The 23,352-nt window shown below is 36.6% G+C and overlaps 1 pseudogene; it reads left to right on the top strand.

Moving 5' to 3' along the window:
- The first annotated feature begins 5,897 nt into the window (after positions 1 to 5,897).
- Positions 5,898 to 6,853, top strand: LOC123827173 (annotated as a pseudogene).
- The last annotated feature ends 16,499 nt before the right edge of the window (positions 6,854 to 23,352 follow it).

Raw genomic sequence — 23,352 nt, 5'->3', positions numbered from 1 at the left:
CACATCAAGGCCAGAACCTGATCCAGGTACGTGGAATATTGTTTTTCTTTTCTTTTAGACTTTATCTGAAAATTTTCTTAATCTAAAATGTAACTAGGAACCACCTTTAGTAGTAATTTGGCTCAGCCAATATATTTATCCACTGTAGGCAGTAAACGGTAAAATATATCCAAAGAAACATTAAGTGAGGGCATGGCAATGGCATTGATGTGACATTAGCAATCACTCAGATGACCGGTTTAGGTTTAACAGCTCCTTTGTGTGTCTGACATGAGGTAGCCTGTCCACAAAGAAAATTACACACTGAAGGCTGGAGCACATTCTTCCAATCCAGCCAAGTCACGAGGCACATGGAAATAGTACTGGGTTTCAGGTCTCTCTAACATCTACAGGGTAAGCCATAAATGATGGTTTGACACAATAGTAACATATATATGATATTTGACATTATTATATATGTATAAAATCAATCACTTGAATGGTGTTAAACTTTAATCTTGGGGGAAGGGTCTACAGCCAAATACAAAGGAAAGAAAAATTCAATTCATATGAAAACCTTGTAAAAGAATTGAATCAAAAATAGACCAATAGGAGTAGATAAGATTATAATAGCCAACAAGACTGAGATAGCATGCTCAGCAGAGAGAACAACAGAGGCAAAGAGGCTTAGATTTAGGAAATAACCATCTGGCCCTCCACAATGTTTAAGAATGGCTTGCCAAGTACAGCCAATATTCCACAAGTATATCTAATAACTGTCTAATTTCCTCAATAAAATTATGGGGATAACAGCATTAATATCACCACCATGTCACAGATGAAGAATTAAAGTACAACTGTTTACTTCAAAGAGCACAACTAATAAACACAGGAGTTGTCACTGGAACTGAGGTGGAGTGGTTTTCAAGCCCATATTCTTAACCACTATGTACACTATCTACTGAGCAAATAGGACTTAAACGAGCTAAGTAGATTAAGGACTTCTAGACTGAAGAATTTACAAAGGTACTTCTTCTGTGTGAGTTTCTCTGAACTGAATTGGAAAGAACATGATTGAATAATTAAGGGACAAAACTGGCATGACTCCACCAGCTTTTCCATATAATGTTACAGCGTCTGGGAAGAAGCACCTTACTCAGTGGGAAAATGCTACAGAGTAAACAGTGTAGGGGTTCACACTTGCCCCGGCTGCAGCAATGGATGCTCAGCTGGCACTCTTTCTTCTATTTCCCGCCAGAGGTTGTCACACACTAGCGCTTGCTTGGGTTGTACAGTGTATTGATTCATGTCTGATCTTACGTGCTCTTCGGGATTTTCCCAGGGATGACATTGTTTATTTTGTCAGTTTTGATTAACCAGTTTGTTATGTTTAGCTTTCACTAAATATTGATATGGTCATTTTGAAGATTTTTTTCTAGTTCCTGAAGAAAATAGAGTTTGGCTATTGCTGGTCTGGTACTATTTACTCCCTACTTCATATGCTTCAGTTCCATTCACACCCAATTAAACAATTGCCTTTATAGCACAATTTTTGAAACTGTGAATTTTCTTATTGATACCACTGTTATACAATAGCAAACTTAAAACTCAGTATACAATGTGGAAGTCTTTATGGTTTCTAAGCAGGTGTAACATTACAAATCACGAATTAGAACAATGAGATGCTTTGCAAGGAGGAAGAAGAAATGGAGAAAAATGAGTCAGATATGCCTGCATTTGGAACTTGTGTGTCTTGTGGAGCAGCAGTAACAGTAACAACCACAATGACTAAAATGTAAGGACAAATGGGATAAAAATAATATTTAAACTGACCATGTGTTTTAAGAAATACACATAATTCACCTCTCATGAAATTTAGTTGTCTGTAATAAATTCAAATGTCACACTGTTTTCCAAAAAGCACACATAAGAAATTACTAATAAGAAACAATTACAATCAGCCTTTTAATAAATTAGCTTTTTCCATATGCACCCTTGTTCCTCTGTGCTTTTGAAAAAGCGGCACTTACTGCTATGAATAGAAGATTATGCACAGTGCCTGTTATAAAGTGCTTTGTGGCCACACTAACACACTGCTGTGTTACCATGGAATTTCACTCTTAGCAATAAAGCAAAGCATACTAAAATTGTACTTACAGCCCATCCATTTATTAGAAATCTATTTTTCTACTGATATTCATTTTCACAAATATATCTCAATAATCAAAATTATAATTAATTCAACAGTTGGAGATCAAATACTAATCCTAAGGTATTTTCTCCTAGGCATAGTCCTTTGAAAATTAAAATTAATTATCTAGTTATATCAGCAACAAATCAAAGATAAAATCTTACATTGTCAGAAGGGAACCTTCACTGTTAAGATCTAATTATTAATCTATTTTCTAATGCAAAAAGCAAACCTATTTATGTATAAATGTCCTTTTGATAGCTTTTCAGTGGCACTGATAAATTATGGATTAGTCCCAACTCATCTTCTTTAGATCAACAAATGTCTAGAAATCTTCCAAATGCAATAATCAATTGGAATATGTCTGAACAGCTTGACATTATCTCTTAACAAATTCCTTTGTTCTCTTCTGTGTCAGTGTGAAGTAGGAAACTTCAGTTTGTCTATGGCAGACATTTCCTGTGAGGTGAGAACAGACTGCAGCATTAACGCATTATCCAAGTTTGTGTTGATTTCTGTACCTCAATTCTTAACAAAATGAGTACATTTGGTAAAGTTGATTTTATTTTCCAAGACAGAAATAATTAGGTTACTCTGACAAATCTCAGCTGGAAGTATGAAATAAAAGTTTAATGAACAATGTAAATAGATAAATTTGTGGGTAGTTTTTCCATACAAAGAAAAAAATTCATTTACCAATTGACAATTCAACCATACTCATGCTCATTGAGGTCTTTAAATGCTTGTGGTTCTTTTCACTATATCCAAAATTCTATTTATATTAAGAAAGCATATCTAGTTGCATTACTACTTTTTTTATTTTTTCCCACTGCCTTTAATATTATTTCACTCCATAGTTTTATTTAGGTTCATGTAAGAGACCTATAGTATTATAACAATATTACGTGCTCCACATTCAATGTAGGTGACTATGTCCCCCCAAATGAAAAAGCTGGTATGTGTGTTGGGTTATGGCAGTACACCTGGAAATACCATACCAAAAGATAGTCAAAGGATGACCTTTAGTTAGAAAATACAGCTCTGTCATCATTAAAAAAATACAGTAGCCCTAGGGATCCACCCACTATAGAAAAACAGAGATAATCTGACAAAGGGTTGTTTGAAGCAAATCAACTCAAGCATTCGTTCCCTGTGCAACAGTGCAGACTTGTCTGGGTCTCTTGGCTGCCATTGAAGTGTTTTGAAAACAACACTTGATAAATAACCAATCACCTGGCTGTTATGCCCCTTTACTCTAAACAGAACTTAACTCTCTACAACAATGGACTCTCACTTTTAATGCATATTAAATACATAGGGAACTTTAAAAAACATATCTTGGTCTAGAAGTCATCAAAAATCAATTAAATCAAAATCTCAGGAGTTGGAGCAGAATTTGGTGTTTTGTTAAGAGCTCTCTCCAGTTGAGAATCATTGTCCTAAGACATATGGTCACATGCATCCTCTTCTTCTGGTCTTAGTCGCTTCACCAAATTGCTACACTGCTCCAGCGTACCCAAGGCCAGCCCACAACAACTGTTGCTTGAAGCCCACAGCTCCACCCGGACCCCATCATGACCACCTGCTCCAAAGATGATGTAATCATACACACTTGTTAAATTCAAGGATGGGGAATTTGGGGGAAGAATAAAAACATGCTCACAGCATAGGAGGACCAAAAATAAGTCATTTTGAAATGAAGAAAGCAAACAAATGCTGATGAGTCCATGCACAATGTTGTACAAAAGAGCAAATATCAGCCTTGTTAAGGCAGCATTCATTGCAGAGAATACAAACCAAAGTCTTTACCCAGTTGTGAGAAAGGCTGCGTCTGATCCACATACCCATATGGAATAATCCCTGGTGAGGAAGAAGCTATTTAACACAAGACTTTATGAAGACAGATAGTGATTGACTGTGTTCACTGAGATGAAGGTAATACAGGGTCTGCTCTAAGTAAGCACACACAACCAACACATGGGATACACTTTGGTATTAACTGTTAGTTTCTCTTCCCTAATTGGTGAACCCCTGAACTTCATGAAAGCAAAGTATTTGTTTCTCATGAGCCAAGTCTCAGAGGTGACTAGAAACAGCAATCCCAGAGTCTGTGGCTGAGAAGGATTGTTGAAGCGAAATGGAGCCCAACAGGAATCAAATGCCCTATTCTATCTCACTGCTTGCTCTGGTGCAGGAGACTGCATGCTGGCACACTCGCAATGTGCTTCCTAACCCAGTCTTAGCCATATGTGGACAACTAACACCTGTGCCCCTGACTTTGTCCTTCTGGATTGCCCTACCTTAACCATTTTATCTGGTTCCACATAATTTATTGACACTTTCTCTCCATTTAAGAGTTCTAATATTGTACACCAGGGGTCCCCAAGCCCCAGGCCACAGACCTATACAGAAGCTTCACCTGTATTTACAACCACTCCCCATCACTTGCATTACCTCCTGAGCTATGCCTCCTGTCAGATCAGCAGTGGCATTATAGATTCTCATAGGAATGAGAACCCTATTGTGAACTGCACACAATAAATATAATGCACTTGAATCATCCTTAAACCATACCACCCCCACCCAGTTCATGGAAAAATTTCTTTCCTTGAAACCTCTCCCTAGTGCCAGAAAGTCTGGGGACCACTGCTGTACACTGTCTGATTGGGAGCAGGCATTTCCTCATGTCTTAATCTTTCATGATAGTTGCAAAATCTCTTAGTTTCTCCTTCTTACTGCTAAGATTTTAGACTTTAAGTACAATCCTTAATGGCTGGATTTTTATTTTGGAGGATAGGATATGGGCTATAGTGGGAGTTAAGTTCTAAGGATTTCTGATTTTAATTTTAAAGACAGAAAGTGTTTTCCTTTTTCTATATATTCTGGAAAATATATCTGGAAAATGCCTGCCATCAATAACATATGTTCCATTTCCCAGAAATATATTTTTTGTTTTTCCTTTTGCAAGGTGCTATCTCTCTGTTTCTCTCTCTCTCTATTCAGCGCTGACCTGCTATGGTAGGAAGGGACTTTTATTCTTCTCTGGGTCTGAGTGAGAAAAAACAACCTCCAACTCAAGACCAAGTGAGAAACATGCCTCCAGCAGAAGCCATGGGCCCTGGGCAGCTTTTTGTCTGAAACAAAGAAGAGCTTTTCTGTTTGTGCTTTTCATCCCCTCTTTTACTCAGAGTACACAAAAATTATTGTGGAAATCATGACCTAAATTCCTCTGACATGTTTATTCAGCTATTTCATAAGTAATAGTTTCATACAATATAATTTCCTTTCAGTATTAGCATATTTCTCAGCACCATACATCAAATCTATGAGACAGAAAAGCTGATTAAAAATACACTAAAATGGTTGAATTTCAGAAAAATTCTTGTAAATTCAGTATAGAAACCTAAAATGAGACACCAGAGCATACTTATTTGGTATTTAAATATTCTGTATACTTCCTATAAAAATTTTTGTCTAATGTTCTTAGACTCATGCAAACATACTGCCCAAGTACAGAATTTCAAGTCTTCTATATTTTGCCTAAAATTTGAAGAGTTTTAAGTAAATGATGTGGAATGAAGTCTATCTTGATTAAGATGGTACAATTATGTGAATATTTTAAAGATATGAATTTATTTTAAAAATGGACAAAAATGTGACTCTTGCTCCTCCTGTTTGACAGACAGTATGTCTTCCTGCTCAGTGCTGCCTGTAACCCTGACACATGATGGTGAAGGTCAGAGGAAACGGATTTGGCCATATCAGGTGACTGGTCACAAGGGCTGCTTTTAAGTCTGGTAAAGTGGATACTGGCACCTTGAATGATCCCATTTGTTGTCTTCAAGTACATAGTCCAAAATGTTCCAGTGTGGTTCTACTCATGGCAAGTTCAAAGGCACAGTCAAGGCTGAGAACAGGAAGCTTGTTGTCAATGGAAAGTCTATCTCCATCTTTCAGGAGCAAGATTCTACCATCATCAAATGGGGTGAAGCTGGTGCTGAATATGTTGTGGAGTCTACTGGTGTCTTCACTACCATGGAGAAGACTGGGACTCACGTGAAGGCTGGAGTCAAATAGGTCATCATCTCTGCCCGTTCTGTGGATGTCCCCATGTTTGTAATGGGTATGAACCATGACAAATATGACAACTCCCTGAAGATTGTCAGCAGCGCCTCCTGCACCACCAAGTCCTTTGCCTCACTGGCTAAAGTCATCCATGACAACTTTGGCATGGTGGAGGGACTTGTGACCATAGTTCATGCCATCACTGTCACCCAGAAGAAAATGGATGGCTCCTCTAGGAAGCTGTGGTTTGATGGTCAAGGGGCTGCCCAGAACATCATCCCTGGTTCTACTGGCACTGCCAAGGCTATGAGCAAGTTCATCCCTGAGCTGAATGGGAAGCTCACTGGCATGGCCTTCCCTGTCCCCACCCCCAATGTGTCAGTTGTGAATCTGACCCACCACCTGGAAAAAGCTGCCAAATATAATGACATCAAGAAGGTAGTGAAGCAGGCATCAGAAGGACCCCTCAAGGGCATCTTGGGCTATACGGAGGGCCAGGTTATCTCCTGCTACTTTAACAGTAACACCTACTCTTTCACCTTTGATGCTGAGGTTGGGATTGCCTTCAATAACCACTTTGACAAGCTCTTTTCTTGGTGTGATAATGAATTTGACTAGAGCAACAGGGTGGTGGACCTTATGGTCCAAATGGCCTCAAAGGAGCAAGAGCCCTGTGAACCACCAGTCCCAGCTACAGGAAGAGATGCTCCGAGCTGCTGGGTACTCCTTGCCCCAGATCAATTCTCCAACACACTGAGAATGCCCTGACCTCCACAGTTTTCATCCCAGATCCCCTGAAGAAGGGGAGGGGCATAGGGACCCTTATATAATGTTCACTGTACACAGCAAATAAATAGATAAATACATACATACATACATAAAAACAGACAAAAATGTGACAATATTTTTCAAGGAAAATAATACAATTAAATAGTATTAGAAATGAGAAAAGGGTTCATAACTATAGATTAAGTGGAGTTTTAAAAAAGATATCATATAGTATTAAGAGCAAATTTGTGCCCATAAACTTGAAAAAACAGATTAAAGAGATAAATTCCTGTTAAATTATAACTTACCAAAATAGATTCAAGAAGAAAGAGTAAACTTGAGTTAACTGAGGATCATTTGTTTTTTAAAAATATATTTTTCATGAATTTCCATTTAATAAAAGGCAGCATTAAAAGAAAAAAAGACTATGACTGTCTAACCACTTTGTTGTATACCTGAAACTAATATAATATTGCATATCAACTATAATTGAAATATTTAAAAGAGAAAAAAAAGAAAAAGACAAGCCATCGAAAAGGCAAAAGAATGAAAAGGCAAGCCACAGAGTAGATGGTACTTGTATAAATATAACCATACAGACCCCAAACTCTAAACACACATGTATATGCACATATGTGTATGTATGTGTGCATAGTTATATATTCCCACAATTTTTGAGGGCTAAAAAGTTCCTGATAGAAATGGGGAAATATTTGAATAAGTATTTCACCAAAAAAGGATACTCAAATGGTTAACAAAGATATTTGTAAATGCTTCATAAATGTATTTTTAAGTGTTCATCTTTGCTAGTCAAAAAAGAAATGCCAATTAAAACTTCAATGAGATAGCACTACACTCACTGAGATAGCTGAAATTAAGACTGCCAACACCAAGTCTTTACAAGGTTGTGAAGCAACTGAAATCCATATACCACTGATGGGACTGAAAATAGATTCAACTGCTATGGAATACTGGCAGAATCCACTAAAGTCACCCTACATATTCTCTATGACTCAGAAATTCTACTCCTGGACATATGCCCACTACAGCTTGTATGTGTGGTGTGTGTTCATGTGATGAGCATGAAAATATGAAAGTTCATCATAGAGTGTTTGTAAGAACCAAGTACTGGAACAACTCAAGTATTCATAAAAAATAAAAGGGATGAATAAATTATAATAAATGTACATGACAGAATGCTATATAATAAAAATGAATGAACTGACATTCATGCTGTAACATGGACGAATCTCATAAATGCAACATTGAACAATAAAATTAACACAAAGAGTACATTCTGCAGGAATTCATTTTTGTTAAGTTCAAAACTAATTTACAGTGTTTAAAGAAAATTTTTCTTCAACTTTGAGCGTGCATGCACAAGTGTGCAGGAAAAACAATTCCTGTGCTCTGGAGTTTTATACAACCTATTCTGGACCTGTTGAAACCAAGCTTCCAGTTACAACCAATTGTGAAACTTAATAGTGGCCACCCACAAAGAGTACATAGTACGTCCTTGTAAGCCACTACACACACACCTGAACTCAAAAGTTGCCTAACTTTGTATGCTTTCTCCTTTTAAACCTACATTAAGCTCTTTCCATTTATACACAAAGACAAACTGAATTTGTACTTCAGTGGTACTGTTCTTCTTTACCAGGCAAGCAAATAAATTCAGCATTATTTTTAGATTATTATTTAGTATCCTTATTTCTTCTCACTAAATGGTAGAAGTCAGGGTCCTGGGAACATTTACAAGGAAGATACAAGGTGTGCTGTGAGGTGCTGGTAATATTATATTTCTCCATCTGTGGTAACCACAGATGGTTACATAGCTGGGTTAATTCTGTTCAAGTTTCTTGAGCTCAATTTTTGTGATTTTAATATGTGTTATCATTTAACAAAATTCATTTTAACAAATTCAAGATTGTGTAGCAGTTAAAAATCTTTCAAAAAAAACTACCCCTAAAAAGCAGACTAAATTTTAAGGAACAGATAGTCCTAACCTTGTTCTACAGAACAGAAATAGAAAGACTATGTTCCTATTCATTTTTTAGACTAGCATAAACTTGGTAGCAAAAACCAGACTGTGGAAGAAAAGAAAGTCATGGGCAGATCTCACATATGAATATGACACCAAGAACCTTTTTGAAAATCTAAATTTAGCCAAGAAATGAACAAACAAGGAGTACAGAGGTATCAGAGAACCAAATGCACTAACAGTAAATAAAATTCATATAGCCAAAATCAGAATTCAGGTTCAGAACATTTCCTAGGTAGATCCTGTGTAGCCTCATATAATTTAGATTTTCATGCTGATAATATTAGAATCTCAAGAATATCTAAAGGTACATGTATATGTTGCATAATACCTCTTTAAGAAAAGAACTGACTCCTCCATTACCCAATTAACCATTTTTCTAAGAAGAAATAAGAATAAAGAGCATGGAGGGAGTGGAGCAAGTTTGGGTTGGGCTCTGTTTTATCCACGGCATTCTCACACTTCTCAAGAACTCTGTCATGAGGCCAGCGGCTCCAAAACAGAGGAAATGCATGCTTATGCCCAGGCAAGTGGTTCTCAGAATGTGACCCCTCAACCAGGAGCATCTGGACCATCTGGAAACTTGTTAGAAATGAATATTTTCAGGCCCCATGTAAGACTTACTATATCAGGACCTCTAGCAGTGGGGCCCAACCAGTCCTCTAGGTGATTTTGATGCATTTTAATGTCTAAGAACTGCTGTCTTAGGGTGATAATCTCTGTTACAGTCATGTTCTCTATCTGCTGCCATATCCTCTCCCTATTTATTCCAGGAGAAAAAACAACCATGAAGGAAGAAGCTATTGAAAGGAAGATACCGACTTCCAGCAAGATGGAGGAATAGGTGGACACATCGTACCTCCTCGCACAACCAAGATTAGAACAACAGTAATTTACAACAATAATTTACAGATAGAATAACACCCAGAACTGATAGGGGATTTATCTGAAGTCAGACAGCCAAGAAGTTGAAGTAGACCCGTTCATCCAGACTGGTAGGAGAAGACTAACCAGGTGGGCACGGGGCTGGCGTAGGTCGGCATCGCACAGAGGTTGGGGAAAGTTTGGTGCGAAATCGGCGTGACAGCCATCTGGGGCGCAAGAACGCAGTGGTGATCCCTGAGTACGCATGCTGCGGTGGGCGGACCCAGTGGGGCAGGATCCCAAAGAAGGGTCTGGGCCCAAGAGAATGGAACTGCTGCCATTGTTCCCTCCCGTCCCCGCTCCCGCCCCCACCCCCACATATAACGTCACAATCTAGCGACTGGGGTGCCCAGCCCCGGTGAACACCTAAGGCTCCGCCCCCCACCGTAACAAGAGCGACCAGACTGGGGAAAAAAAAAAGGAGAGACAGGGACAGACATGTTTCCAACAGAGCAGATCAGTCCCCCAGGACTCATCCTTTTGAGCGACCAAGAAATAGCCAATCTATCAGATGCATAGTTCAAAACACTGGTGATCAGAAAGCTCACGGAATTGGTTGATTTTGGGTGCAATTTAGATGAAAGGATGCAGGTTACCATAAAAGAGATGCAGGAAGATACGCGGAGGAGAGCCAATAGTGAAAGGAAGGAATCTGAGTCTCAAAACAATACAGTGGACCAGAAGGAAGATAGAATCAACCAAGCAGGAAAGCATGATGAAATAAGAATTCAAAAAAATCGAGGAAAAGCTTAAGAGCATCCAGGACACCTTTAAACGTTCCAATATCCGAATTATAGGGGTACCAGAATCGGAAGGGGAAAAGCAACAAATTGAGCACGTATTTGAACAAATAATAAAGGAGAACTTCCCCAATCTGGCAAAGGGAACAGTCTTCCAAGAAATCCAAGAAGCTCAGAGAGCCCCAAAGAAGTTGGACCCAAGAAGAAACACACCAAGGCACATCATAATTACATTAGCCAAGGTAAAAACAAAGGAGAGAATCCTAGAAGCAGCAAGAGATAAGGGGACAGTAACCTACAAAGGAGTTCCCATCAGATTGTCAGCTGATTTCTCAAAAGAGACCTTCCAGGCAAGAAGGGGCTGGAAAGAAATATTCCAAGTCATGAAAAACAAGGACCTACATCCCAGATTGCTCTATCCAGCAAAGCTCTCATTTAGAATGGAAGGGCAGATAAAGTGCTTTTCAGATAAGGTCAAGTTAAAGGAGTTCATCATCACCAAGCCCTTATTTTATGAAATGCTAAAGGGACTTATCTAAGAAAAGAAGATAAAGAAAAAGACATGTATAGTAAAAGGACAGCAAACTCACAAATATTAACAACCACACCTAAAGCAAAACCAAAAGAAACTAAGTAAACAATTAGAACAGGAACAGAACCACAGAAATGGAGGGCACATGGAGGGTTAGCAGCAGGGGGGGGGGTGGGAGGAGGAGAGGGGGGAAAAGGTATAGAGAATAAGTAGCATAGAATGTAGGTTGAAAATAGATAGGTGGAGGTCAAGAATAGTACGGGAAATGTAGAAGCTAAAGAACTCCTAAGTATGACTCATGGACATGAACTAAAGGGGGGAAACGTGGGTGGGAGGGGGGTACAGGGTGGAGGGGAGAGAAGGGGGGAAATGGGACAACTGTAATAGCATAATCAATAAAATATATTTAAAAAAAGAAAGGAAGATACCAAAGCAAGATAATTTCTAAACAGAAATGGAGAGAACTGTATCAGTTTATGTTCCTACCAGCAGTGAATGAGTGTTTTTCTCCACAACCTCTCCAACACTTATTACAATCAAACCACAGTTCTCAAATGTCTCCTAGCTCAAACAATTCAGTTCTCAACCAAGTTGTTCATGGAAAAAGTGTTTCAGTTTTCAGACAAATCTTCAGTTCTTGACCCGACAATACTTTCACACTGACACCTGTATAATAAGTCACATGTCTCTCAGGCAACAAAGATTTGGTCTGAAAAGTTGCTTTTTGCACAGTCTTCTGGAATGAATTAAGTTTGAGAACTGATGTTCTACAGTACTTGTCTTATTGGTAATAGCCATCCTAACAGGTGTGAAGTGGTATCTCATTGTAGTTTTGATTGGCATTTCCCTAATAACTAGTGAAGCTGAGATTCTTTTTAATATATCTGTTGGCCATTTGTTTGTTGTCTTGGAAGAAGGTTTTGTTCAGGTCCTCTGCCCATGTTTAAACTGGATTGCTTGTTTAGTGTTGAGTTGTATGAATTCTTTAGGTATTTTGGATATTAACCCCTTGTCAGAGCTGTTGGTTGCAAATACTCTGTCCTATTCAATTGGTTGCCTTTTGTTTTGTTGGCAGTTTCTTCCACTGTGCAGAAGGTTTTTAGTCTTATATAATCCCATTCATTTATTTTGCCTTTGCTTCCCTTTCCATTGGGGTCAAATTCATAAAATCTTCTCTAACACCAAGATCCATAAGTTCAGTATCTATGGATTCTTCTACACAATTTATTGTTTCAGATATCGTATTAGGTTTTGTTCCATTTTGAATTGACTTTCGTACACAGGGACAAATTGTCATCTAGTTTAATTGTTTTCCATGTGGCTTTCCTATTTTCCCAGTACCTTTTATCAAAAAGGCTTTCTTTTCTTGATTGTGTGTTTTTGGCTCTTACATCAAAAATTATTTGGTTATACACATGTGGTTTTAATTCTGGGCCCTCAATTCTGTTCCATTAGTCTGCATGTTTTTCTACCAACACCATGCTGTTTTAGTTATTGTTGCTCTATAGTATAATTTGAAGTCAGGTAGTGGGATACTTCTGGCTTTATTTTTTTCTTCTGAGGATTATTTGGATATTCAGGGTATTTTGCAGCTCCATGCAAATCTGATTTTTTTTGTTTTATTTCTTTAAACAGTGTCATTGGGATTTTGATGGGGATTGCATTAAATATGTATATTACTTTGGGTAGTATGGACATTTTAACTATGTTGATTCTTTCAATTCATGAACACAGAATATCTTTCAATTATATTATGACTTTTTCTATCTCTTTTAATAATGATTTGATAAAGGTCCTTTGCATCCTTTGTTAAGCTTATTCCTAGGTATTTTATTCTTTTCATTGTAATTGCAAAAGGAATTTTTTAAATTCCTTCTTTTGAAATTTGATTGTTAATATGTAGGAATGCAGTAGTTCTTTGTACATTGATTTGGTGCCCTTCAACTTTACTGTATTTGTTTATTGTTTCTAATATTTTTTTTGTGGAGTCATTAGGGTTTTCTACATAAAGAATCATATCATCTGAGAAAAGTGACACTGTTACTTCTTTATTCCCAATTTGGATGCTTTTTTTTATTTCTCTTGCCTGATTGCTCTTACTAGGATTTCCAGCACTATGTTAAATAAGAGAGTGAAACATCCTTGTCTTGCTAATGACTTTAGAGAAAAAAGCTTTCAGTTTTCACCAGTGAGTATGATACAAGCTAGGGTTTGTCATGTATAGACTTTATTATACATGACACCTTCATGTATAATAGGTACCTTCCTTGAGGTACCTTCCTTTTATACCCATTTTATTGAGTGTTTTAATTATAAATGGATTTTGTATATTATCAAATGTTTTTTTCTGAATCTCTTGATAAGATCACATGATTTTTACTCTTTGTTTTGTTAATCTGGCTTATTACATTGATCGATTTGTGTATGTAGGACCATGTTTATGCCCCTTGAATGAATCCCAATTGATTGTAATGTAATTTTGTAATGTTTGTTGTATTCGACTTGCTAGTATTTTGTTTAGGATTTCTGCATCTGTGTTTATCAGAGATACTAGACTGTAGCTTTATTTTTTGTGTGTTATCCTTGCCTGGTTTTAGGGTTAGGGTTAAGTTGGCCTCCTAAAATTTGTTAGGATGGTCTCTTCTTCAATTTTTTGGAAGAGTTTGAGAAGAATGTGTATTGGATTTTCTTTGACGGTTTGGTAGAATTCACTGATGAAGCCTTCTGGTCCTAGACTTTCATTTTGGGGGCAGATTTTTATGGTTGTTTCAATTTCTTCACTGTTGATCGGTCTATTTAGAGTTTTCTAATTCTTCATGATTCAGTCTAGGAAGGTTATATAGTTCTAGGATATTAGCCATTTCCTCAAAATTTATTGAATTCAATGGCATATAGTCTTTCATATTATTCTAGTATTATTCTTAGTATTTCTGTGATGTCTGTGATAACTTCTTTTTCATTTTGGGTTTTGTCTTTTCTCTTTTTTTCCTCAGTAAGTCTAGTGAGGGGTTTATCATTTTTTAAATCTTTTAAAAGAACCAATTCTATGTTGTATTAATTTTTTGTGTAGTATTTTCCCTTTTTTATTCTATTCTGCTCTAATTTTTATTATATTTTCCTTCTGCTGACTTTGGGCTGCTTTTTTTCTTCTTTTTCTAGTTTTTTTAGATAGGCTTGTAATGACATAAACTTCCTTCTTATTACTGCTTTCATTGCATCCCAGAGACTTTTATGTGTTGTACTGACATTCTCATTTGTCTCTATAGCTCCTTTGATCTGAACTTTCGTTTCTTCCTTGACATAGTCATTTTTCAGTAGTATGTTGTTTAATAGCCACATATTTGTGGGTTGCCTTTAGTTCCTTTTGCAGTTTACTTCTAATTTCAAAGCCTTGTGGTCAGAGGATAGGTTTAGTATGATTTCGATCTTCTTAAATTTGCTGAGGCTAGCATTATGACCCAACATATGATACTCTATACTTTAAAATGCTCCATGTGTGCAAAAGAAGTGTGAATGATGTGATGTTCTGGGATGAAAGGTTTTGTAATGCCAATTGTATCCTTTTGTTCTAATGTGTCATTCAAGGTTGATTTTTCTTTATTAATTTTCTGTTTGAACAATCTATCTTAAGCTGTCAATGGAGTATTTATGTCCCCTACTACATTTGTGTTTTTGTCAGTTTCTCCCTTTAGTTCTGTTACTAGCTGTTTTATATATTTCGGTGCTCCCTGATTAGGTGAATATATAGTGAAAAGGGCTGTGTCTTATTTTTTGAATTTTATTTATTTAATTAATTTATTTATTTATTTATTTATTTATTTATTTATTTATAGACAGGGGAAGGGAGAGAGAAAAAGAGAAGTAGAGAAAAATCAGTGTGAAAGAGAAATATCTATTGCTTGCTTCTCAAAGCTCCCTGACCAGGGACTGAATCCACAACCCAGTCATGTGCCCTGATTGTGAATTGAACTAAAACCTTTCACTTTGCAGGAAGACACCCAACCAACTGAGCCACACTGTCCAGGGCAGACAAGTGTTATGCTTTTTTATGTAGTGTCCTTTTTATCATTAACCAGTGTCCATCTTTGGCTGTGGCTAGGTGACTCAGTTGGTTGAACCATGATCCCATACACCAAAAGTTTTCAATTTCTATATCCCTGGTTAGGGCACATACCTAGGTTTCAGGTTTATCCCTGGTTGGGGGTATACACAGAAGGTGACCAATTGATGTTACTCTCTCTCTCCCCACCATCTATCTCTATCTATCTATCTATCTATCCATCTATCCATCCATCCATCTATCTATCATCTATCTATCATCTATCTCCCTTCCTTTCCCTCTATAATTAATAAAATCATACCCTCAAGTGAAGATTTAAAAATGTCTATCTTCATCTATTGTTACCTCTGTTATACTGAAATCTATTTAGTCAGATATAAGTATGGCTACACCTTCTTTAATGTGTATGCTATTTGCTTAGAGAATAATTTTTCATCCTTTTACTTTGAGTCTGTCTTTGTCTTTGCATCTTAGATGTGGCTTCTGAAGGCAGCAAATGGTTGAGTTTTGTTTTTTGACCCAATCTGCTACTCCATGCTTTTTACTGATGAATTCTGTCCATTTACATTTAGGGCAATTATTGCTGTCAAAGGATTTCCCCTGGCCATTTTATCTTTGTTTTATGGTAGCACTGTGCCTATATTGGTTCTTTTTCTTTGTGTTTCTATGTTACTTTTATATGGTGGTGTTCCATACTTTTATTTTCTTATTTTAAGTTATTTATCTCAGTTTTAAGGTTTTTTGTGTACAGTTACCATTAGGCTTATGAAAAAGACAGTTTTATATATACAGTAGTCTTTTTGCTTTTGAATGCATCTGATCTTCATCCTCCTTTGCAAATTCAAACCTGTATGCCCTCCCTTTTATGTCTTTCTTGTCACAAACTATTTCTATTTATGCTGTAAGTTTGTTGGTAATCTTACTCATAGTTTTATAACTTTTTATTCTTTATTTCAGATAGAATAACTCCAATAAGTATTTCTTACAATGGATATCTTCTTGTTAAAAATTTCCTCAGCTTCTGTATGTCTGGAAAAATTTTTATTTCTCCTTCATATCTAAAGGATAACTTTATGAACATATTATTCTTGGCTGGTAATATCTCTCTTTCAGTAGTTTGAATACTTGGTTCCACTTTCTCCTGGCTTGCGTTGTTTCTGCTGAGAAGTCCAATAATAACATTCTTCTTTTTCTTGGCTGCCTCGAGAATTCTTTCTTTGTCCTTAATTTTTTAATATATAATCTTTATTATATTTTTCCATTACCATTTAGTCCCTTTATACACCCTGCCTCCAAAAGTCACCACCCTGTCATTAATTTTGACAGTTTTAATGCATCGTGCTTTAAAGTAGGCATTTTTGGACTAAGACAACTACATGTTGTTTTCTTCCTGGATTTGAGGATCTAGATCTTTCCAAAGCTTTGAGAAGTTCTCATCATCTATTTGTTTGTATAGGTTTCCCATACACTTCTCCCTCTCTTCTTTTGGCATTTCTATTATTTTTATATTGCTTTTTCTGATAGAGTCAGATATTTTTTGTAATTTTTTTTTTCATTTTTTTATGTTCAAGTATCTCTCTGCTTCCCTCTGTGTCATTTTTAGATTTCTATTTTTGACATTACTAATTCTTTTTGCCATCTGGTCAGCTCTATTTCCTTGCTCTCTAGCTCATTCTTGATCACTTTTATTGAATTCTTCAACTACAGAATTTCTGTTTTTTTTAAGTTTCAGTATTTTTGGTGAAGTACTCATTTTCTTTATTGCTTTGATTTCTGAGTTCATTAAACTGCCTACCTATGATTTCTTGTATCTTGAGGGATTTTTTAAATGGCAGTCTTGAATTTTCTGTCATTTAAATTGCACATTTTCATGTTTTTAAGGTTAGATACTGAAGATTTTTAATTTTCTTTTTCAGCCGCCTCATTACCTTGGTTATACATGATATTTTATGGATTCTTTCTTTGTCTAGGCATGTATGCATTCCTAGAAGTTGAGGTTCAATGCCTGGTCCGGTCACCTATGGGAGGCAGCTGACCAGTGTTTTTATTTTAGATCAATGTTTCTACCTCTCCTTTCTACTCTTAAAAAGAAAAGAAAAGAAAAATGTCCTCAGGGTGAGAATTTAAAAAACAAAGAAACTCCATAGTCTACCCTTGAACTATGTTGGGTTAAGGATGCCAACGCCCTGCTCAGTCATCCCTAGAGACCTAACTACTTATAGCCTACTGTTGACTGGAAGCCTTTCTGATTACATGGAAGAGGGGAACCCCCAAAATGCAATTTATTTCTAGAAAACTGTGTACTTATCCTTACATATTTAAATTTCAGTCCCCTTCAAAGTACTCTCCATTTGATGTGATACATCAATTGAGATATTTTTCCACTACTCAAAACAGTTTTTGAACTCATTGATTTCAATGCCTTTTCATGTCTCTGCCATTTTCTGTTTTCACCTCTTCCACATCAGCAAAATGTTTCCCTTCGAGCAGTCTTTTTTTTTAATTCAGAGAATCAAAACAGTCACTTGGGGCAAGATCAAGTGAATAGGGAGAGTGGGGCATGGGAATCATGCCATTTTTGGTAAAAAAACTGCTGAACACTCGGCATGGTGTGGACAAGTGCACTCGTAAGTCACCCATAATGAAATGGACAAACACATTGAAATAGTTTTCACTGAAGCCAAGTGCAGCCTCTCACAACAATGCCAGCTGCTATGCTGATACAGATGGCTTCCTAGAACACTCCCCCAGCAGGGGAAGCCTGTGCTATAAGGTGCACATGCTCCAGAAGATAATTCTGATTTGGGGGGCTCATATGCATCATATACTGTACTCTTACAAAAAAGTAACCTATAAAAATATCATTAAGAAAATCAGAAGAAAAAAACTACCTATATAGTACTATATGTATTTATTGAAAAAAAAATAAGTGTGTGTAAGTGGACATTGAACAATTCAAACCATATTGTTCAAGGGTCAGCTGTATTCTGTTTGCTTCACCCACAGCATCAATGGAACAGAAGATGCCACAGTACTCTGGACTCTTCCCAAGGACATTCTTTCTCCTCACTTTATTTAAAGTGAGTATTGAGCTAAGGATTACCAATTAATTACCAGCCTCTACTTCAGAAGTCTCACATCTTCCCTTGGAGAGTTGTGACCTATTTTTTTGAAAATCCAGAAGAAATGAAAACAGGAGAAATTAGTTTACTATTGTAATTTGGACACATACAAACATTTTCCCTTTTATACTTGAGAAATTTGTCTTTGGGATTTTAATTTAAAAAAAAATCCCTAATAAGAATATCTAACCACTTATGTCATAATGATCAATTTTTTCAAAATTTAATGTCATCTATTTTTGCTATCGGGGTTACGAAAAACTCATGTAGCTTAGATGAAAACAGTTAAAAACTTATATTTAGTTACTCACTAAACAAAACAAATTATAGAAGAACTTATAAAATAAAATACATGTCTAGTGTCATATATTGCTTTGCCTAACAATGAATAACCATCCTATTAAACCACCATGTCTTAGACTTTAACTCTTCACTCCAAGTCCCCAGGAGTCTATGTGCATCTTGGAAGACTTTTGCACTTCCTCTACTGATGTAAGTACAGAAAGCTTCAGTGTTAAGTGCTGGTTTTTAACTAAAGTATTGTCACATGTTCCTGATTCTTAGCCTTTAATTACAATGGTTGGTCCATACACTGGCATAATATTCACTAGAAATATTGGTAGAGCAAAAACACAAAAACACAAAAAATGTTATCTGTACACTAGCTTCTATTGGTCAACTGGGTAGGAATGTTTCTATTTCCCTGGTAGTTATGTAAATAATGTCTCTCTTGCATAATAATGTTCTTACTCAGAAAAGACTCAGCTGACCCACATGCCTAGGAGACATGAAGACACCTAATTAGCCTTCTTAATGCTGAAATTCAAAGCAAGTCTGTGTTCTTCTCCATAGAGAAGTAATATTATTTCAAATTAGTTCTTTAGTCTCCAGTAAAGTTCAACTTGAAATTTTACTTTAAAAATCTTCTGAAGAAGAGTTTGAATCGAATCTTCTGTCCTTGGCTTATTAGCATTTTAAATATACATTAAAGTAACAGAATGAACTGTTGAACAGTATTTTTTTTATCCATTTGATATCCTCACATCTTAATTAGTTCAATCCTCTGATAGTAGAAGACTTTAAAATACTATGATTTTTAGAAAATACCACTTGCTAAATTGAGTAGTGCATGGATTGGGAATAATTCATTCATCATAACTCAATTATCCATATTTCCCATTTCAAACAATCACATATTTTGGGTCAGAAAAAACCAAAAGGATAAATATTTTATTTAATGATACTGTATTTTCAAAAATATAAAATCATGTCTGTAACACAAATACAAAGGCACCCACACCCAGATTTTGTGGCTCTGCTACCTCTTTAGCTCTCCCTGTCTAGCATCCTCTCTTTGAATTTTAAACATCAGCTTCTGCAGACCAACACACTAATGTCTCTATTTTACTTCACCCACACCGTGGCTTCAGTTAGTCTCTTTCATTTATATCTCCAGGCCAGATGCCTTATCTGGGTTTCATGCAAACATATGCAACAACAAATGTGCTTTCACTGAAGCTTTCCAGCAACCTCAACTGCATCATTCCCAAAGCTAAACTGCTGCTGCAGCCACACTAAGCTAGTCTTCCTCAAAGATTCTCCATCTCAAAAGACACTTGGTCCTCAGTTCAGGTTGTTATAGCAAATACTATAGACAAGGTGTCTTAAATAACAAACATTTATTTCTCAGAATTACAGAAGCTTGGAAATCCAAGGTCAAGATGCTGGCAGATTAAGGCCCCACTTCCTGGCCAGTAGATGGTTGCTTTCTTGCTATATACTTACCTGACAGAGAGAAACATTTGTCTTGTATCTCTTCTTATAAGGGAACTAATTCTATCTCCCAGAGGCCCCATCTCCTGATACCATAACATTGGCAATTAGGCTTTAACATATGAATTTGTGGGAGACATACACATTCAGTCCATAGCTAATTTGGAGTAATCCTTGATACCTCCCCTCTGTCTGAATAGTTTCAGTCACCTCCTAAAAAAGTTCTCAAGTCTGCCCACTTCTCTTCAATGAACACTGCCACCCAATCTACATTGTCTTTTACTGAGAGACTAATAGAGTGATACTATCATAATTGTCCTGTTGACACCACTCCAATATTCCATATACTGCAGTCATCACCATTGATATTTTAAAATGTGAACCTAATCATGTCAGTTCCAGCCCTATCTATACACCTTTGTGGCAGCCCATTTTTTCTTAAAGATAGAATATATTTAGGCTCCCTATGGTCTAACATCTAGTCTCTTTCACTGGCCTTACTAGGAGCCACTCTCCTTTCTTACTATCTCTTCTTTTATTTCTGAGAACATTTTAAATACCATCTCACCTCAAAAAGAAAGCTATACATTAGTTTTCTAGGGCTGCCAAAAAATGCCCACAGACTTGGTGACATATAACAATAAAATGTATTCTCTTTACTCTTCTAGAGACTAGAACTCTGAAATCAAAGTGTTATTTGAGCCATGTTCTCTCTGAATATTCCAAGGATGGATCCTTCTATGCCTCATCTAGATTCTGGTGGTAGCTGGCAATCTATTGCATCTCTGGGCTTGTGGATACCTCACTCCAGTCTTTGTCTCTATCTTCAAATGATCTTCTCCCTACGTGTCTGTGTCTGTGTCCAAATTTCTCTCTTCTTAGAGAGACACCAGCCATGGGGGCTTAGGACCCACCTTAATCTAGTATAACCTCATCTTAACTTGGTTTTATCTGCAAATACTATTCTAAATAAAGTTATATTCAGTGGTTCTAGGAATTATGGCTTCAACATACAGTTTTGGGGACCCAGTTCAAACCATAAGCTGTATTACTGAGGACATATTTGGATGTAGGTAACATAAATTGTAGTAGAAATGTGTCATTCCTCCTAGTGACCAAACATCTTCCTACACTTTACTGCCATTTAGGGTATTTTTCTAAAACTTACCCTAAAAGCTCAACACCTTGTCTCCTAGCCTCCTTTGCAGTAATGATAGAGGCACGTAACTTCCTTCACCAGAGGCATCCCCACTAAACATAGAATTGGAAGTCAGTGGTGCAAAGAAGCACCCTCTGTGAAGAATCTATCTTGGCAAAGAAGATGACAGAGACATTTGATTCCCAGAGGCAGGAGTGTCAGAGTTTAGGTGCTATCAATGGCAAGCTCACAGTGTGTGCCCAAGGAAAGTGGATGGGGTGTCTTCAGTAGACCACTTGTGTGGCATGAGTTTGGATGTTGACCCTTATATCTAATTTCTGAGCATGGCTCTATGACAAGTCCAGAGATTAGGTAAGGTTTATAATATCTTCTGAAACTTCCTGTCTTCTTAATCTGGTCAGAGTTAGTATGTATTATTTGCACCTAAACCTTTAATTTACATAAAAATCCAATTTGATTTAGTTTAGATTAAAAAAAAGAGAAAGCAATATATATTGTTTCAAACCTCTGTAAAAATATATAGAAAGTTAGAATCTGAGACTCAAATGCTCTCAGGACTTTCTATTAATTTCATCTCATCTCTTATTTCTGCTGTTCTCTGTGTGACAAATTTATTTTTTCAGGTTGACTGTCCCCACTGAAACTGGGACTACCAACAGCCCCTATACTCATATCCTGTGCTTTGAGAGTAGAGAAAAAAGGATTTCTCTTTGCTAGCTCCAGTTTTATAGATTTAGGCGGAGTCCTCTGATTACCCAACTTGATGTACATACACACTGTGATGATGAAATTGAGTTACTATGAATAAATTCAAATTACTGTGGCCAAGGAGGCAGGTCATCCAAAAATCATTAAGAGCACAGGCCAAAGAAGAGAATGGGAAGAAAAGGAGCAGATTTCTCTGGGGGAGAAAAGTTTTCAGTGGGGAAAGAAAATTGAGTAGTATACATATGTCCACTGGAAAAATTATTATGAGCCTGGCAATTACCTCAATTTGCATGGACTGTGCCTACAGATACAGTTGCATCTGTGCTTACAAATAGTAAGCACTACCCCTTTAGGATTTAATTGTAAATGGGACATTCTATACACTAATTAGACAAAAGTCTCCAACTAGGTGCAAATCTTTCTGCCATGCACTGCTATATTCCCAGGGTCTTAAGAATGTAGCATTTTTTAAAAGATTTTATTTACCTTTAGAGAGAGGGGAAGGGAGTGAGACAGAGAGAGAGAGAAACATCAATGTGTGTCCGCCTTCCATGTGGCCCCCACTAGGAACGTGGCCCCCACTAGGATCATGGCCCACAACCTAGACATGTGCCCTGACTGGGAATTGAATCAGCAACCCTTTGGTTCGCAGCCGGTGCTCAATCCATTGAGCTACACCAGCAAGGGCAGAATGTAGCATTTATTATTAAGTATCAAATAAACATATGACTCTGACTCAATGAATAAATCTAAGACATGGTATTAGAGTAACCAAGAGGTAGTATGAATTTATAAAAAAATATTTTAACTCTTCACTCAACCTACTTTATATTTTATTTGATTTTATATTCAGAGATAATATGTAACAAAAACAATCTTTAATTCAAATAATTCTATCTCATACTAGTTATATGAATTTAAATAAGTTACTTAACTTCTCTATGATCCAAGTTCTTCATCTTTACCAAAAAAATAATATTAAAATTCATGTTACAGGATCCTTACAACAAGTAAACTTGATATTAAGTGACATGTAGCTTTCACCCAGCAAATGTTTACTTTCATTATAGTCACCAGATCCAAGTGTCTACTAGGTGTTTTTACAATCTTAAAAAATAATAATGGCATCAATATGTCCCCACCTACATGTATTTGTTTTTTTAAAAAGTCTTATTGAATTTATTTGGGTAGCATTGGTTAATAAAATTATATAGGTTTGTGGAGTACAACACTATAATACATCATCTCTGTACTGTATTGTGTGTTCACCACTCCAAGTCAGGCCTCCAT

This window comes from Phyllostomus hastatus, unplaced genomic scaffold, assembly GCF_019186645.2.
Source record: "Phyllostomus hastatus isolate PE091 unplaced genomic scaffold, TTU_PhHast_1.1 phas_contig_86, whole genome shotgun sequence".
Classification (NCBI taxonomy): domain Eukaryota; kingdom Metazoa; phylum Chordata; class Mammalia; order Chiroptera; family Phyllostomidae; genus Phyllostomus; species Phyllostomus hastatus.
The sequence above is the reverse complement of the archived record's forward strand: the minus strand, read 5'-3'. Positions and strand labels throughout refer to the sequence as shown.